Below are 13,847 nucleotides of genomic sequence, written 5' to 3'. Positions count from 1 at the left end.
TTGTACTACACAAAGCACAGCAGAAAGACATTTTGGCAGTCAACTTGTAATGTTTCTGCTGGCGTGCATGAACGTTTTAAACAGTGTTCCTGCCGTGCATACAACATATCTTATGGTGCTACCGTTTGGACGATACTACCGTTTCAAAAATGCAATGGCACCGCGGGTATTTGTAAGCTTTAGTATCGCGATACTACCGTAGTACCGGTATACCGTGCAACCCTAGTAATGAGGCTATAGCAAATGTTTGTAATAGTTTTTTCATTGAATCCGTACAAGAATTAGCAAGTCATTTTAAGTATATTGAGTCATTTGCTAAAGAATTTAATTCTGACCATACAGGCTTATTTTATATCAAAGAGGAATTTCGTGATACGGTTCAGAAAGTGATTGCAAATGTGCGTAATTCTATGTCTAAGGACATCTATGACATTCACGCTGAATTAATCAAGAGATACCAAAGTTGTCTGTTGGAGCCAATTACTTATTTAGTAAATTTGTCAATACAAGCAAAAACATTCCCAGAGAGTTGGAAAACAGCAATAATTACACCGGTCTATAAATTGGGAGATAAGGAGGTAGTTAGTAATTATAGGCCTATTGCTATTCTACCTGTAGTTTCCAAAGTTCTGGAAAAGATTGTTGCCAAACAACTAGCGGAACATTTAGAGTCTAACCAGTTGCTTCATCCACAGCAGGTCGGATTTAGAGATAAATATTCCACTGAAATAGCTAACTGTTATTTGCTTGACAAAATAAAAGTCTCATTGGATAAAGGAAATGTAGTGGTGGCAGTGTTCCTGGACCTAAAGAAGGCCTTTGACACTATTAATCATAGCATTGTATTAAATAAATTAAATCAGTTTGCAATGTCATCAGAAGCTTTACAGTGGTTTGGGTCCTATTTGGGGGGAGATAGCAATGTGTTAGGGTTAATGGGTTGAGATCACCTGTGTGTGCAAACAACTTGGGAGTAGCGCAAGGGTCAGTACTTGGCCCATTGTTGTTTGCAATGTATATAAATGACCTACCTAACTGCTGTCCGGGTGTCAACTGTCAGATGTATGCAGATGACACTGTCATCCATGTGTCTGCTAAAACACCTAGCTAGGCAGGTGAGCATCTGACTCAGGCATTGCAGAAAATTTCAAGATGGCTTGAGATGTCACATTTAACTCTTAATGTTAAGAAAACAGCTTCTATATGCTTCTCTATACGAAATAAGCCTGCAAGGGATGTATTTAAGGTGCATATTAAGAAGTAGTGAATGAAGTCAAGTATCTTGGCATTATATTGGATAAGAATTTAAAATTTGATAGTTAAGTTAAGAATATTTGAAGGAAGGTCAAACCAAATCTAAATTGTTTCCTTATTATTAGAAAGGATTTGTCTTGTCAAACTGCAAAATTATACATGCATGCAATGATTTTGTCACATTTATCATATTGCATTACATCATCATGGTCGCAAGCCTCTCCAACTTTACTGAAGCCTATTGTCTCAATATACAAACGGGCAATAAAAGTTATGGACCAGAAACCTATGCGATGGCATTATTGTGATGTTTTAAGAAAGCATAACCTTCTTGGTTTTGATAGCTTCATTGATTTTAATTTCCTTAAACTGTTTTTTAAATGTCTGAAGAATCATGCATCACTGCTGTTTTCTGAATTAATCTGTAGGCGTCAAAGCTCTAATAGGGCAAACACACGAGCCACTACTAGTACTGACTGTCTTGTTCCAAATTATAAGTCCTCTTTTGGTCAGTCTGTTTTCTCTGTGAAGGGGCCAAAACTGTGGAATGCCTTACCTGCTACTTTAAAATTAGAAAACAATGGGAATACTTTTAATATAGGACTAAAACGATGGTTAAAAACAAAACAGCTGTGCTTACATAAATAGTCTATTATTGGGTTGTTGGTTGATCCTGTTGCTTTTGCTTTATGGCTTGTGTATGCAAATATACTTTTTTGTATCTTATTTTATTGTTTGTAATGTTACTAATATTATTATTATTATTTCTTTTCATGTATTGTAACTTATTATTATTGTTATTATTATTATTATTATTTTTTAACAACTAGCCTCCCTTGGACAGGTGTTGAAAATTAGCATGTGTGCTAAAACACTTAAGCAAATACATATGGTCCAATGTAATTGTGATGTCCATGCCAAATAAAGAATAATAATAATAAAGTGCGTGCACAATTTATCTGTATTTGTACTGTATTTTTATCTGTATCATCTGAAGTTTGTACAGCGCTCTCAGAGGAAAACAGTTTGAAGAGACTCAAGGGAAAGACAGCAGGATTCATCTGTTGAGCAGGTTTCAGATCACTAAATAACAAAAAGTACTGAGAAACTGATAATTATTTTTTAGCACTATATTACTAATAAACGTGATGTAAACATATATTCAGTGCAAGCACGCATTTTACTTTTACACCCTAATGGCATCATGTGAGATGCAATGCGATCAAACATACTTCATAATGGTCCATTTGATTTAGTCAGGAATTATAGTTTGGAATAAGTCTAACTAGTAAAATGTGTATACGTTTTGTCAAAGTAAATAACAGCAAAAGAACGAAAGGCAAATAAAAGACTCATGTAAATGTCTCCTCCTGCTGGGTTTGCGTTGTATCGCGTCCTTCTTCTGATCGAGGTAAATATAAGTCTTATTCCTCACAGCACGTCTTCTACAGTAACCAAGATGAACTTGAAAAGTCGTGTTGCTTTGTTTGCGGTGATGTGGGAGTTTCCTCGCGTACAGATACTCCGGTCCTTGCCGCGCTTGTAGCACTAATTTGAATATCAATGGGACGTAGCTCGTGGACGGGATCACATTAAATATAATTAGTTGGAACTGGATAGACTAGACATCTCCTTGGTTTCATATGGAGATGGAGCATAGTGGCTAAAAGAAGTACCGCCAGATTGCTTGAGATTTACTGTGTAATATGTTAAAAGTCCAGCACTAGAAGAACGTAGCATTCGGTTAGGACTGTATCTTGATGAACAGTCAGAAAATATAAGAAGGTGTCCGGTTGTGTAATGCTTTATAAACTATTGTAAGAATCTTAAAATCAATCCTTTGGTGTACTGGTAACCAATGTAATTCCATTAAAACCGGTGTAATATGTTCTCGTTTCTTCAGTTTCATTAATACTCTAGCTGCTGCATTTTGTATCAACTGCAGCTTAACTATAGAACCCTTAGGTAAACCAGTGTACACAGCATTACAGTAATCGAGTCGAGAGAAGATAAACGCATGAATTAATTTTTTAGCATCATTAAGAGATAGAAAAGGGAAAATCTTGGCAATATTTCTCAAGTGATAGAAACATGTTTTTGTAACATGATTAATATGTGACTTAAAACTTAGATCACAATCCAAAATGACTCCCAGGTTCTTTACCTCTTTCTTAGATTGTGAGGCTAAGGAACCCAATTCCGCTTCAATCCTCTCCCGCTCAGATTTTTTACCCAAAATAAGAACTTCATTTTTATCTTTGTTCAATTTTAAAAAGTTTACATTCATCCACTTTACAATGCTAGACAGACAGTTTGACAGTCTTCCTATTATAACGTTGTTTTGATAAAGTAAGGTGAAGACTGGGGCAATAACCCGATAGGATGCAGCATGAGAAAGCCAGCAATGAAGTATCATCTGTTGTCAACCTTATAATGCAGTGCAGCTCTCCCTTAATGATGAATAATGATTTTTTTTTTTTTTGCGTGTTTGACACACTTGAATGTTTTAGATCATCAAACAAATTTTAATATTAAACATAACTGTGGTTTATCACACCTGAGTTCAGTTTCTCTAGCCACACCCAGGCCTGATTACTGCCCCGCCTGTTCGCAATCAAGAAATCTCTTTAATAGGACCTGCCTGACAAAGTGAAGTAGACCAAAAGATCCTCAAAAGCTACACATCATGTTGAGGTATAAAAGAAAATCAGGCATGAATTAGAAAGAAAGTAATTGAGATCTATCAGTCTGGAAAAGGTAATAAAGCCATTTCTAAAGCTTTGGGACTCCAGCGAACCACAGTGAAAGCCATTATCCACAAATGGCTAAACATGGAACATTGGTGAACCTTTCCAGGAGTGGCCAGCTGACCAAAATTACCCTGAGAGTGCAGCAACAAAACAAAGACTTCACAACATCTAAAGAACTGCAGGCCTCTCTTGTCTCAGTTAAGGTCAGTGTTCATGACTCCACCATAAGACAGAGACTGGGCAAAAATGGCCTTCATGGCAGAGTTCCAAGACGAAAACCACTGCTGAGCATAAAGAAAATAAAGGCTCGTCTCAGGTTTGCCAGAAAACCTCTTGGTGATCCCCAAGACTTTAGGGAAAATACTCTGTGGACTGACGAGATAAAAGTTGAATTTTTTGAAAGATGTGTGTCCCATTACATCTGGCATAAAAGTAACACAGCATTTCAGAAAAAGAACATCATACCAACAGTAAAATATGGTGGTGGTAGTGTGATGGTCTGGGGCTGTTTTGCTGCTTCTGGACCTGGTAGACTTGCTGTGATAAATGGAACCAAGAATTCTGCTGTCTACCAAAAAATCCAGAAGGACAATGTCCAGCCATCTGTTCGTGACCTCAAGCTAAAGCGAACTTGGGTTCTGCAGCAGGACAATAATCCAAAACACACCAGCAAATCCATCTCTGAATGGCTGAAGAAAAACAAAATTAAGACTTTAGAGTGGTCTAGTTAAAGTCCTGACCTGAATCCTATTGAGATGCTGTGGCATGACCTTATAAAGGTGGTTCATGCTCGAAAACCCTCCAATATGGCTGAATTACAACAATTCAGCCAAGTTGAGTGGCCAAAAATTCCTGCACAGCGCTGTAACAGACTGCAAGATATAACAAACGCTTGATTGCAGTTGTTGTTGCTAAGGGTGGCCCAAACGGTTAAGTTTAGGGGGCAAACACTTTTTCACACAGGGCCATGTGGGTTTGGAATTTGTTTCCCTTCATAATAAAAAAAAACTTAATTCAAAAACTCCATGTTGTGTTTTCTTGTGTTATCTTTGATTAATATTTAAATTTCCTTGATGATCTGAAACATTAAAGTGTGACAAACATTCAAAAAAGGAAGGGGGCCAGCACTTTTTAATACCACTGTATATATAATATTATATGACCACACTAAAATCTATATAAATGTTTTTTTCAAATTAAAGCTTATTATTGGTACCATTGATTGAGTGGTGCCAGAAATTGAGAGGTTAAATAACGATACAGGTCTCTTTCGAATGTCTGCCTTATCAACTTTCGATGGTACTTACGGCGCCCACCATGGTGACCATGGGAGACGGGGAATGAGCGTATCCTAAACCCCTGGGTGAGGACCCATTGGAGGGCAAGTCTGGTGCCAGCAGCCGTGGTAATTCCTGCTCCAATAGCATATACTGACCTTGCTGCAGTTAAAAAACTCGTAAACCCCCCCCCCCCCCCCCGGATGCCCTTGACTGGGTGTCCGGTCCCCCGCACCTTTACTTTGAAAAAATTAGTTCGAAGCAGGCTGCCCGTCGCCGCTAAATACTGCAGCTAAGAATAATGGAACAGGAACGGGGGCATTCATATTGCACCTCTAGAGGTGAAATTCTTGGACCGGCGCAAGACGGACAAGAGCGAAAGCATTTGCCAAGAATGTTTTCTTTAATCAAGAACGAAAGTCAGAGGTTCGAAGACGATCAGATACTGTCGTAGTTCCAACCGTAAACTATGACGACTCACAATCTGGCGGCGTTATTCCCATGACCGGTCTAGCAGCGCGGGGGAAACCAAGAGTCTTTGGGTTCCGGGGGGAGTACGGTTGCAAAGCTGAAACTTAAAGGAATTGACGGAAGGGCACCACCAGGAGTGGACCCTGCGGCTTAATTTGACAGAACTGAACATCAGCAATAGCTTCAAAATGTGTTGTCTTTTTAAAAAATGTTTTGACTGTATAATCCACAAAGGTCTGGTCTGATTTCAACACTCGGTGGGGAGCCTCAAGGACTACCTTTGAACTGAATGTTTTCATGCATTGACTGAGGAGTTCTTTAGGAGCAAATAAATAATTGTGAATTCAACAAATAAATATATGAAAAATATTTATTAAAACAAATGTATTTAAAACAAAATAAATTGTGAACTATTTACATAAAAAATAAAACATTTTAAACTTTTTTTATTTATTTAAAAAAAACTATGAACTAAAAAAAAAATATTCCTGCACTTCGTCCTGCTCTTCCTCATCACACAGTACATAGTTATAGAGTATAGTCTGTATACATTACATTTTCCTCATCGTCTTCAGCAGGAGGAGCAGGACAAATATTTTTATAACTGAATTACAAGTGTAAACTCACAGTTGTAGTGATCATTTCTGTAGTGGCCTGTGGAAAAAAATAATAAAGTAATGAAAAAATATTCACTATCTTTACAATTTACATTTTATTTATTTTCAAGGGTTAATATCAAGGGGTTCACACAAAACAAGGGGAATCCACTTTTAGCTATTATGCCGCCCGCAGTTGGAATCAGCTTCCAGAAGAGATCAGATGTGCTGATACATTAGCCACATTTAAATGCAGACTCAAAACTCATCTGTTCAGTTGTGCATTTATTGAATGAGCACTGTGCTACGTCCGAACAGATTGCATTATTTTATGTACAATCATTTTACTGTATTAATTAATTTTAAATCATTTTTTAAATCATCTTAAATGTTCTTAAATGTTGTTTTTATTGTTGTGATTATTATAAATTTGTTTGATTTTTATGCTATTATGATTTTAATTCCTTTTATGTACAGCACTTTGAATTACCATTGTGTATGAAATGTGCTATATAAATAAACTTGCCTTGCCTTGCTTTATTTTCTATTAGTACTTACACTGCTGCCACCATTATCTTCCATCCCACTGTCGTCAGGGTTGTTTGTTTTTTTTTCTGCCTAAAAAAAGATAATATATCGATCAGTTTTTGTGGTACAAAATTCCCTTTGACCAAACAACATAAATGTGTTTTATACCAAATTTAAGCTTGTTATTGGTACAATTTATTTTTTTAATAAATAGATTTATTTTTATTTTTTATATATAAATAGTTCACAGTTCACACTGTTTTAAATAAATGCACAATTTCATATTCATTAAAACAGTCGCTCCTAAATCACTCACACGATGTACTAAGAAACTGTGTGCAGATCTTTTTTTGGTGTAAAATACAATAAAATCATCAAAAAAATTATGTCAAATTAAAGCTTATTATTAGTATCAAGAATTAGTGATTTTTGGTTAAATCACTGCACGTGGTGAAATTTATCTATAATCGACTACCAGCCAAATTAAAGATCTGGCTACATTTATGCCTATGAATAATCTTTTAATATTGTCTAATTGCATTTAATATTTTCAGACTTTCATATATTATATTATGTTGATGCTTGCTTTTTTACTTTCCTTGATTTGGCTTATTATTAAGTATTTTAAGCACAAACTATGTGTTTTCTGCAAATCTAATTCTTTTAAATGTAATTGGTTTGCTTTCTTTATCATTTATTCATAGCTGTGTGTACCTTCACCACATGAAATAGTTAATAGAAAAAGTTAATGTTGTGACGTTGAAACTTCGGGATAACCCCTAAGGTTATTTTTCACTGAAACTTATATTTAAATATATTTTATAATATGTGCTAAACATATTAAAAACTACAAATGTGAGAGTTTGAGATTCTATCTAAAAATCAAAATTGCAATGTTTCGGTGCAGAAACCTTTTTTCACTAAATTTATTAAGTGTCTTAAAAATTAATTTTGATGAGTAAATCTTTTATTGTTACTTATTACACATTTTAAATATTGGGCTTTTTACCAAACTATGCTGTCAGACATATCAAGTGAAATAAAGTGAAACATGTTGAAATATGAAATATATAGGCAGCTTTTCTTCTAAATGTAGTGCAAAATGAAGATGCAGAAATCTTGAAGTGTTGATGGCTCCAATCATGATAAAGCATATCACCGGCTGCGTCCGAAATCGCCTACTCAATGAGTAGGTACTTAATTTCAATAAGTACTTACTTAACGAGTGCTAAAAGAGTACCTACTCAACAGCCAAATCTCGTTGAGTATGGATGCGTTCCGTCATGTTGACGTTATCATGTGACCTATGACGTTATATCAAGCGCAACATGAAATGATATGAGCGACGGATTTAATTCATCTATCGGTAAACATTTTGATGTTGATGAAATTTTCTTATTTTGGATTGATTGAAGTTTTTATATTTTTAACAATACTCAGGGATGTGATTTTTCCGGATTAATCCGGAATTCCGTATTTTTCGACCTGAAAATGTGACCTATGTCACGTATTTGCGACCGTTTGCAAATGGCGGATGGCGAAGTATGATTCCGGACCGCAAGATGCGTCCATGCGGACCGTGAAAGCTTTTGACATAATAAAAAAAAATAAAAAATGCCAAACGCTATTTCTAATAAATACATTTATATCAAGCACACTAGGGTCAGCGTTTGGGTGCAATCTTCCGTGCAGTGAGGAGAGAAAAGATCGGCAGACAGATGTAGCTTTCAGCGAGTGAAAAACGTTGATGGAAAATGCATTATTTTGGGGTTACATCGCAAAATATTGTAAATATATCTTTTTATACTGTATTTTTATGTTTTAAACCACGACGATGAGCCAATGGATATCACACAAGCAACGTGAAAACTGCATATGTTAAAGTGAAAGTAAAAACAGCGCTTTCAGCATCTAATGTGCACATTCTCTAAGAGACAATGATAGACGAATATACTTCATATGCTGATATTAATTTACTTCCCTAATATTTCTTTTGTGCAAAATAAAAAGAAACTTTTTTTTTTTTGTAGGCTAAGGGTTTTTGAAAGTCGGTTCTTGAAATAAAGCTCTTCATTTTTATTGATGACTGTAGTGTTATTAGGGGTTAAGAAAGGCTTAATTATTTCAGGTGGTCTTAAATGTGGGGACTGAAAGGCAAGAATTGCGATGAAACTTTATAAGGTTATCCGTTGAATAAATATGAGCGCTGCGCGTTTCAAAGTCATCTGCGGCGCTGTTTTGTGTATCATTCTGATAGCGCCTCCTGCTGGAAGAGAATGATCTGACATTTTTAATCAGCTCGTATGTCTACTGTTGTCAAAAAGACCAATGTAAACAAATCAGTCCATGGTTTTAAGCCCCAAACACGTAGAGTTGTAAATGTTATCTGATGGATCGACAAGATCATGTGTTATACAAATTTAAACAATTAAGGCAATAAAATATATGTTAATTAATATAATACTTGATTGACAATAATTGTTAAAATTAATATAAGAATTGATACTTTTGGCTCTTGAAGGCTGGAATGTGAATTTTATAATTTAAGAAATCTTTTTTGTTTTGTGAAATCTGCATCTCAATTGTAAATCATACTTTTTACAGTCATTTTAATAATTTATTTATTTATTAATTAAATTTTGTTCAGGTCTTTAAAAAAGTATTTAAATGTCTAGAATTTAAGATAAAATATGCTGCAGATACCCTGGTCTCGCAAAAAATGGGGGGGGGGGGGGTTTCTTAGTATATTTTCCTGCTTTTTTGTCCTTAGCCAATCACATGCCTGAATACTAAAATGACTAAAACCCCCAAATTTGTTGTCTTGAATATGTTAATGGGCAAAATTGCACAAAAGTAGCTTAGATCTCATTTGTTTTCCTTTTTCTTGCTGAATTTCTCTCTCCTTTCATCCCTGAAACTTAAAATAATAATAAATAACAAAAACAATAAATGCAATTTTTGAATGCAGCTATGCTCACCACAATACCACCAACGCAGGCGCTCGGTGCCAGTTTTAAGCAATCAGAAAAGAATGCTCGAATCCGGGTCATGGCAGCCCTTTGCTGTTAAGCGACTGGGACGTCCAGCTCCTTTTTGCCAACTCACCCTTCAGTTGAATTATGCGCATGAAGCTCGGCGGCATCCTGTGCTGCCCGCCTCCAGCCAAGAGAGCAGGTGTTCCACAGGCAGGTGTAGTCGTGGCCGAGAGGTTAAAGTGAAGGACTTGAAATCCATTGGGGTCTCCCCGTGCAGGTTAAAACCATGCCGAATGTGGTCGGGCATTTCCCCTTTTACCTTTAGCTTCTTGCGACGGTGGTTGGGCCTTCCAAGGCCTTTGGCCTTCGCTCTCTCTGATGTAATTGCGTGCAGCCTTTGTCCCGTAGCTCCTGTGGCAAGTGAGCTTCTGCCAGGCGGCTTGTGGAGAAAGTGTTCTTATATAAAAAGTAAGAGGCACACAAAGCACAAGAGCCCGGATAGCTCAGTTGGTAGAGCATCAGACTTTTAATCTGAGGGTCCAGGGTTCAAGTCCCTGTTCGGGCGAAGGGCCATCTTCTTGTCGGCGGCCTCAGGTTGCAGTCGTGACTGTCCAGCACTGCCGTGTGTCGGCGTACGCTTAAAGATGTGACAGAGTTCACATAGAGTGTTTGCTTCATGAATTTTTCGGATTTGTGTACCCTCTCTCCACAGTAATAAAAAGCGCCGCTAACCCTTTTTTTTTCAATTCGGACGTCCGGCACTGCCAGACGTGAGCCAGTGGTGCACCGTGATCGTATAGTGGTTAGTACTCTGCGTTGTGGCCGCAGCAACCCCGGTTCGAATCTGGGTCACGGCAGGCTTTTTGTTCACTGAGCTCCTGTCTGCCACCTCCATTTTTCGTACGGGTGCGGTGCCAGTTAAACTATACCAACAACGCAGGCAGCAGAGGCTGGCTTTCGGGGTCAACAAAGAAGGCTCGAAGTGCACGAGTCACTGATAGGGCCAAAAGAGCTGAAGCCATCTTTGTTTGAGCCCGTCCAGGGTTTGTACCCCGTCATGGACGAGAGAGCGCTGTCTTTCCATGCTGGCTAAAGAAATTTGAAGCTGCGAAGCTGGAAGCGCAAAGGCTGCAAACACAGACCATGACGAGGCGCACTTCGTTCCACTGCACGCTGGCGGGTGGCCAGATTGACTCTGCTGTGAGCAGAGCCCCCAAAAATACAGGTCACTCGCAAAGGTTCCCCTCCACGGAAATCTTTAGTAAAAGGCGAAAGATTAATGCGCTGATGACGAGAAACTCGAGATGTGTCTCTATGCCCTTGGACCTGTGCGCTCACTGTGGTAAACCACTACGCTCACCAAGGGTAATCTAGGGTGCCGACACCTGCCAACATGATTTTCGTCACCCCCCTCACTCCAAATGGGAGAAGTAAAAGTTACGAAAGTCCCTTCCCTCACCCAGTATTCACAAACCCGATCAAGGTAATGTCATCTCTTTTTTCATGCCCCCGTATTAGAGGCCAAAAAAAATATTAAATGAAATAAAGCGGTCCAAATAATGACCCACTGTAATGTGTAGCATTCAAGATATTGAGAGACTTTAGCTCGTGGCGGGTCAATCTGGTATTTCATGGAGTAGGGGCTCGTTTTGGCAAGTTGGGTGCAGTCGCGTGGGCTGAGAGCGAATAACAGCAAGCGCAACTCTTCGTTAGTATAGTGGACAGTATCTCCGCCTGTCACGTGGAAGACCGGGGTTAGATTCCCCAACGGGGAGACCTAGTTCTCTGCTGCTGTTGAACGACTCATCCAAAAGCTTTTGGTGCAGACAGAGGTCACAGAAGGAGTTCTGCTTCAAAGGTCAACCGCAGCCGAAAACGATGCGTTGGCCGGGAATCGAACCCAGGTCAACTGCTTGGAAGGCAGCTATGCTCACCACTATACCACCAACGCAGGCGCTCGGTGCCAGTTTTAAGCAATCAGAAAAGAATGCTCGAATCCGGGTCATGGCAGCCCTTTGCTGTTAAGCGACGGGGACGTCCAGCTCCTTTTTGCCAACTCACCCTTCAGTTGAATTATGCGCCTGAAGCTCGGCGGCATCCTGTGCTGCCCGCCTCCAGCCAAGAGAGCAGGTGGTCCACAGGCAGGCGAGAGATGACAGGTCTCCCCACGCAGGTTCGAACCATGCCGAATGTGGTCGGGCATTCCCCCTTTTACCTTTAGCTTCTTGCGACGGTGGTTGGGCCTTCCAAGGCCTTTGGCCTTCGCTCTCTCTGATGTAATTGCGTGCAGCCTTTGTCCCGTAGCTCCTGTGGCAAGTGAGCTTCTCCCAGGCGGCTTGTGGAGAAAGTTTTCTTATATAATAAGTAAGAGGCACACAAAACGCAAGAGCCCGGATAGCTCAGTCGGTAGAGCATCAGACTTTTAATCTGAGGGTCCAGGGTTCAAGTCCCTGTTCGGGCGAAGGGCCATCTTCTTGTCGGCGGCCTCAGCTTGCAGTCGTGACAGTCCAGCACTGCTGTGTGTCGGCGTACGCTTAAAGATGTGACAGAGTTCACATAGAGTGATTGCTTCATGAATTTTTCGTTGCTTGTGGTGGGCTGTTTTCCCCTTTAGGAGTTTTACGCTAGACGATTTTAGTAAAGCGGTAGCCAGTTCACTGTTTTTTCAGCCAACTTTGAGGTCGACAACGGGACAGAGGACGTCAGGGTCGCCGTAGTCGTGGCCGAGTGGTTAAGGCGATGGACTAGAAAGCCATTGGGGTCTCCCCGCGCAGGTTCGAATCCTGCCGACTACGCTCTTCACCAGTGCTGAGGAGAAGTAGGTGGGCCCTTTTCTTCCGTGTCCCTAGCACGGATTTGTGTGCCCTCTCTCCACAGTAATAAAAAGCGCCGCTAGCCCTTTTTTTTCAATTCGGACGGCCGGCACCACCAGATGTGAGCCAGTGGTGCGCCGTGATCGTATAGTGGTTAGTACTCTGCGTTGTGGCCGCAGCAACCCCGGGTCACGGCAGGCTTTTTGTTCACTGAGCTCCTTTCTGCCACCTCCATTTTTCGTACGGGTGCGGTGCCAGTTAAACTATTCCAACAACGCAGGCAGCAGAGGCTGGCTTTCGGGGTCAACAAAGAAGGCTCGAAGTGCACGAGTCACTGATGGGGCCAAAAGAGCTGAAGCCATCTTTGTTTGATCCTGTCCAGGGTTTGTATCCCTTCATGGACGAGAGAGCGCTGTCTTTCCATGCTGGCTAAAGAAATTTGAAGCAGCGAAGCTGGAAGCGCAAAGGCTGCAAACACAGACCATGACGAGGCGCGCTTCGTTCCACTGCACGCTGGCGGGTGGCCAGATTGACTCTGCTCTTGACACTATAGTGTAGCTCTGCTGTGAGCAGAGCCCCCAAAAATACAGGTCACTCGCAAAGGTTCCCCTCCACGGAAATCTTTAGTAAAAGGCGAAAGATTAATGCGCTGATGACGAGAAACTCGAGATGTGTCTCTATGCCCATGGACCTGTGCGCTCACTGTGGTAAACCACTACGCTCACCAAGGGTAATCTAGGGTGCCGACACCTGCCAACATGATTTTCGTCACCCCCCTCACTCCAAATGGGAGAAGTAAAAGTTACGAAAGTCCCTTCCCTCACCCAGTATTCACAAACCCGATCAAGGTAATGTCATCTCTTTTTTCATGCCCCCGTATTAGAGGCCAAAAAAAATATTAAATGAAATAAAGCGGTCCAAATAATGACCCACTGTAATGTGTAGCATTCAAGATATTGAGAGACTTTAGCTCGTGGCGGGTCAATCTGGTATTTCATGGAGTAGGGGCTCGTTTTGGCAAGTTGGGTGCAGTCGCGTGTGCTGAGAGCGAAGAACAGCAAGCGCAACTCTTCGTTAGTATAGTGGACAGTATCTCCGCCTGTCACGTGGAAGACCGGGGTTAGATTCCCCAACGGGGAGACCTAGTTCTCTGCTGCTGTTGAAGGACTCATCCAAAAGCTTT

General features: G+C 40.1%; 5 non-coding genes across 5 annotated transcripts; 3 read left to right on the top strand and 2 right to left on the bottom strand.

The window, feature by feature from the left end:
• Positions 1–10,343: 10,343 nt before the first annotated feature.
• trnak-uuu (transfer RNA lysine (anticodon UUU)) lies at positions 10,344–10,416 on the top strand. The gene has a single exon. It is a non-coding gene; the product is annotated as a tRNA-Lys (tRNA).
• Positions 10,417–11,042: 626 nt separating this feature from the next.
• LOC141290956 (U5 spliceosomal RNA) lies at positions 11,043–11,157 on the bottom strand. Its single transcript, XR_012340254.1, has one exon. It is a non-coding gene; the product is annotated as a U5 spliceosomal RNA (small nuclear RNA).
• Positions 11,158–12,239: 1,082 nt separating this feature from the next.
• On the top strand, positions 12,240–12,312 carry trnak-uuu (transfer RNA lysine (anticodon UUU)). Its single transcript has one exon. It is a non-coding gene; the product is annotated as a tRNA-Lys (tRNA).
• A 252-nt stretch (positions 12,313–12,564) lies between these two features.
• trnas-aga (transfer RNA serine (anticodon AGA)) lies at positions 12,565–12,646 on the top strand. The gene has a single exon. It is a non-coding gene; the product is annotated as a tRNA-Ser (tRNA).
• A 574-nt stretch (positions 12,647–13,220) lies between these two features.
• Positions 13,221–13,335, bottom strand: LOC141290835 (U5 spliceosomal RNA). Its single transcript, XR_012340226.1, has one exon. It is a non-coding gene; the product is annotated as a U5 spliceosomal RNA (small nuclear RNA).
• Between the last annotated feature and the right edge of the window lie 512 nt (positions 13,336–13,847).

This window comes from Garra rufa, chromosome 1 (assembly GCF_049309525.1).
Source record: "Garra rufa chromosome 1, GarRuf1.0, whole genome shotgun sequence".
Taxonomy (NCBI): Eukaryota; Metazoa; Chordata; class Actinopteri; order Cypriniformes; family Cyprinidae; genus Garra; species Garra rufa.
Note: the sequence above shows the minus strand (reverse complement) of the source record. Positions and strands in the feature narration are given on the sequence as shown.